The 5645-nt window shown below is 34.7% G+C and overlaps 1 pseudogene; it reads left to right on the top strand.

Annotated features, from left to right (window-relative positions):
- Window positions 1-652: 652 nt before the first annotated feature.
- LOC107842123 lies at window positions 653-4371 on the top strand (annotated as a pseudogene).
- The last annotated feature ends 1274 nt before the right edge of the window (window positions 4372-5645 follow it).

The following is a 5645-nucleotide window of genomic DNA, read 5'->3' as shown; positions in this document are numbered from 1 at the left end:
AATGGGAGTCGCGGGGAGGTAATAATATCACTTTTATATAGTTAAGATGTGTAATAGGTCATTTATATAATTTAGGTATGGCTTAGACTTTTCTTGTATAGTATGGGGTGGAAATGATATCTTTTCCCAATTAATTAATGAATAAATTACTTCCTTGGCAATCTTGTCCACTTTTTAATTCTGAAATATTCAATAATATTTATTTAATTTATAAAATTAATGAATTATTTATCTATTTTTATTCATTTTATTCTTAACATCAAATACAATTCATTATCTAATATTTTTTAAAAATATTAAATTTATCATATTTAAAGGATAATATGATCAAATTACCCCTATGATATGATTTATTGCTTCTTAATTCCTATGCTCATAGTAAAATGGACAAATAGAGATGAAGAGGGAGACTAATACAAAAAAATATTAATTTGGAAACAAAGGGTAAAAAAGTCCACAAAGAAATCGGTTTATGATGTGAATGATCAATGCTTTCACATTTGGACCATGGTGGCCCAACGGATTTTCCCATTTTTGTAGCTCTAGAAAGAAAAGAACATCTCTCTCAATGTAAAACTAAATTTCCAAAAAAGCCCTTGCTTTATCCTTATAAATAGGGCAGCATTTTGCCTCATAGTTCCTCGGGAGCTTAGCTTGCTCTAATCTTCTGATATTCTTGTGAGTTCAGTTACAAACTCAATGGAATTGCATCACCACTACTTCTTCATACTTCTTTCTGTGAGTAGAATATTATTTCTTTTCTCTTATGACATACTCATTTGAATTAAAATTTAATTATTATGAAGATTAAGATCTTATTTGTTTACCCTGATGAAGTTTTAATAGTAATTATTTAAATATCAGTCATTAAAATTTATTGACTTTTTCCCAGGCTTGAATCTCAATTATATAGATGTTAACCTTTACGTATTGGTTTTCTTAATTTACTATCATTTGATGGATCCGAGTAGATACAAATGATTAGGTTCTATAATAAAGTCTTAATATTATTAAAATGCTTATTCAAAGGTTTCTACAAAGATGATAAATTATTTATCACCATTTCATCCAACTTTAATGGTAACCGCCATTCATCATTATAAATTACCAAAGAATCATTACCTACTATCACCATCATCAACAATTAACGACGATCAACCATCATTTTATATCATCAATCACCGTCATTATTCACCACCAACACTAGCAATCATCGTTCAACACAATTATTAGTCACCACAACAAACTACTCATATGATCTATAATCATTATTTAATCACAATTGTCACACACCATCACCGCTAGTTACTACCCAGAACCACCGTCATCGCCCAACATACAAGTAGAGCTGTTAAAATGGGCTTGGTCCGTGAGGTCGGTTCAACTTAATTCTTTAATTAAGTGGGGTTGGGCTAAGTTTTTTCAGCCCATTTAGAAACGAAGCTTATAAGCTCAGCCTTACTGGGCCCGTCGGCCTCAAAGGCTTAACCCGTCAGCCTCATAGACCAGCTCATAGGCGGGGACATTAAAAATAATTATTAAATTAATTTAAGTTGGTCATTTTTTTTATTAGGAATTAGAATTTTGTCAATCTTTTCTAACTAGCTACTTTTTTTATCCATTCATTGGTTGACACTAATTTTTTGAAAGTTCTTAGTGTGTGTTTGAAATGGCTAGTAAGCTACTTTTAGTTGTGAACTTCAAAAAGTTGCTTTTATTCGTGATGGTTTAGTAGTTGTTGCCTTTGCTTAATGCAATATTTTGTTTTTTAAATTCAGGCTCTCTTCTATTATAATTGTTGCTTTTATTTAAATACTTTGTGTATATCTATATTTATTATCTTAGCCATATTGGAATTTTTCTATGAAATTTGTAGCTAATCATCATTTTGCTTATTACAGTAAATGTCACGAGCTAATTATAACTAAGGGATCATTTGATGTGAGGTATAAGGGATAAATAATTTGAGATTAAATGGACTACCAACATTATTTATCTCACCATTTACACCATAGTAATGAGATAAATTATCTGTATACATGATGGAATAACTAATTCCGAGACTAATTATCTCGGGATAACTCTTTCCCAACCTAAGGGTAAAATTATCTGTATACATGATGGAATAACTAATTCCGAGACTAATTATCTCGGGATAACTCTTTCCCAACCTAATGACCCTTAAAGGTATTTGTAAAATGCCTATAACATGCTAAAAACTAGTAGGAGACATATTAAAGTGAAACCATAAAGTTGTTGATAGTCTAGTACTTATAATATTTTCATTTATCATGTTTCGGGTTGCTTTTATTTTCTCTGACGGGTCAATCCATCTCAATCCGCAACCCGCTTAGGGCTGGACCGCTATTTTAAAGGCCCTTTAGTTAAAAGGGCTAGCCCGTCCTGGCCCATTTAATTCTCTAGCCCGCTAGGATTGAGTTGGGCCAACCCATTTTGATAGCTCTACATACAAGCATCAATCGTCATCCACAACCATCATCGCTAGCCATGATCACTTCCAACTTTCATATAATTTTTAAAAAATATTTTATTGCTATACTACTAGATTAATTTAATATTTTATTTGAATATTATATTCATTAGTTTTTTAGTAAAGACGAATTTTATATTCAGAAGTTGAGAAAGCAAATACTTTTAATGATGCTAAGAAGCTTATGAACATTTGCTAATTTTTCTGTGTGTTGAAGCTTGCGTTTGTAGCAAGTCATGCAGCAAATTTATCTCCGGAGGTCTATTGGAAAGCGAAACTGCCCAATGCTCCCATGCCCAGACCCATTAAGGATGCCTTACACTATTTTGTCGGTAATTATTAATTAATCATCAACTCAATTAATTTATTTTAAATTAGGAGCATACAACACTTTTTAAATATTTGACTACAAAACTTGTCGTTATAAACATCTAATGGTTAGCATCCAGCACATTTAGAAGCAAGACTAATACTTAAATTTCAATTACTTATTATATCATCATCGAAATTATCATTATATCGTACATCATCATCAATACAATTGTGGCTATATTACTATTACTGTTAGTGTATGATGGCAACAATAAAGACTATATTATTATTATTATTATTATTATTATTATTATTATTATTATTATTATTATTATATAACTGGTGCAATAATCATTTTCGTATGGATATTTTGCATTCACACAGCTGAGGTTGAGCTTAAAAAATTACTCCAACCATGGGGAGTGTGTTTGTGGTATCAACCAGCAGCCGAGGGTGACCTACACAAATTATGCCAACCATGGGGAGTGGGTTCTTGGTATCAACCAGTCGCCGAGGATTACCTAAAAAAATTATGCCAATTACCATGGGGAGTGGCTTTGTGGTATCAACCAGCAGCCGAGGGTGACCTTCACAAATTACGCCAACCATGGGGAGTGGGTTTCTGGTATCAACCAGCAGGTGATGGTGACCTTCACAAATTACGTCAACCATGGGGAGTAGGTTCCTGGTATCAACCAGTCGCCCAGTTTGACCTTCACAAAATACGACAATGATGGGGAGTAGGCTCCTGGTATCAACCAGCAGCCGAGGGCGACCTTCACAAGTTACGCCAACCATGGGGAGTAGGTTCTTGGTATCAATCAGTAGCCGAGGGGGACCTTCACAAGTTGCGCCAAGCATGGGGAATAGGTTCTTGGTATCAACCAGTCACCGAGGGTGACATTCAAAAGTACGTCAACCATGGGGAGTGGGTTCATGGTATCAACCAGCCGCGAAGTCTGAGCTTCACAAATTACACCAACCGTGGGGAGTGGGTTCATGGTACAATGGTGCTGCTGAAAATGGTCTTAATGAAAATCACCTAGTTACCCCATACTTCTTTGAAACAGATTTACATGAAGGAAAAAATTGAACCTTCCGTCTCTCAAAAACTAATGCACAAAGTGGCTTACCCATATGCAGTACACTTTTGCCATGATGTAGGAAGCACTAGGACATTTATGGTTTCAATGGTGGGTGATGATGGAACAAAAGTTAATGCAGTATCAGTACGTCATGAAGATACTGCATCCATGAATCCCAAGGCTTTGCCTTTTCAATTGCTCAATGTTAAACCAGGGGATAAGCCTATTTGTCATTTCATTTTGGATGATCAAATCGCCATGGTTCCTTTCCAAGATGCAACACAAGTGGCTAAAAATTAAGTAACATGGATGAAGTACTTTAATCATCACTATGTAATATATCGACGCAACGACGTCCTATTTAATAAAGTATGTCGTGGTGCAAGTAATTTGTAACTTTGTTAACCACGGATAATCAAGAATAATGTAAGTATGTTTATTTCATGTATGTGTTATGAAAATAATTATTACTAATATTTTAATATAGGCGGAATATATATGCAGGCCCCTGAATTATTTTACTTTTTTCGTATAGGAACCTCAATTAAGACAGGTACCTATTGAATACTTTGCTCCTTCATAAATGCTTTCAATTGAGCCCAATTTACTGACATGGAAAAAAATATAAAATACGTGTAATACATACGCTGATGATGTGGCAAAGTGACGAATTAAATGACTACACGTGACATTTTAATTTAAAATAATTATAAAAATAAATTTCTAATATAATTAAATCTAATTTTTTGTTAAACAAAATCATTAATACCTGTAAGGCCCCGCACAGTTTTCTTCTAGTCTGGGCCTTAGAGCGTATCCAGCAAAGCGGAAAATCTAAGTCTAAAAGTTTTAGAAGTATCTTCCCAAGTATGAAACACTTTGAATCGTGTGTAATTTTTCTAATTTCTTCTTTTAGTCATGTAGAGCATTGAACAAGATTTCCATCGATACCAATTTTATCAAAATCCGACATCGGATGAAGAAGTTATGACCGTTTTACTGAGCGTTATCGGAATCGCAGATTTGACGGTCGATCTGAAGGACCGCCAAGTTCTTCATGGACCATCAAGGGGCCTGTTAGACCGAGGTAGAATGTCCCATTCCTGGTCGCTGAGTGATGAACGATCTGGTGGACCGTCAGATTTCTGACGGACCATCATTTCGACCGTCACTCCAAGGCAGAACATCTTGGCACTTGAGTAATGGGAGACTTGATGGACTGTCAGTCCCTCTGACGGATCGTCAGGTCGACCGTCACAGACCCCGATCGAAATTTTCTAGACAAATTTTAAAGGGGCAGTTCTGTCTTTTCCATATCCTCCCCCAACTCTATAAATACCGAGTTAAGGGTCTTCAACTTCATTTTTCTCTCCTCCACCCAAAAATTAGGTTTTTCAAAATCAAAACACTCTCTTCTCCTTTTATAAAATTCAAGAGAGATCAAGAAGGATCTATAGAAATCAAGAACTCCTTCCAAGAGCCTTCAAGAAAAGAAATTCCCAGGTATGTAGATATTGATTCTTGGGTCCCTTTCATCCAAGAAACTCAAGTACCATCTTTTTATAAACCTAAGCATTTTATGTTTTTTGATATTCGATGATTTGTATGAGTTGAAGTTGATGTTACTTGTGTTGTTGAGTTTGGATTCATGATTGTTTGCAAGATTTATGGTCTTTGACCCTAGTATGTGGAATTTATGTGATGTTGTGATGAGCCCTTTTGAAGTTGGTGTCTATGTGAGGTGTTCATGAAATTAG

Source organism: Capsicum annuum, chromosome 8 (genome assembly GCF_002878395.1).
Source record: "Capsicum annuum cultivar UCD-10X-F1 chromosome 8, UCD10Xv1.1, whole genome shotgun sequence".
Classification (NCBI taxonomy): domain Eukaryota; kingdom Viridiplantae; phylum Streptophyta; class Magnoliopsida; order Solanales; family Solanaceae; genus Capsicum; species Capsicum annuum.
The sequence above is the reverse complement of the archived record's forward strand: the minus strand, read 5'-3'. Positions and strand labels throughout refer to the sequence as shown.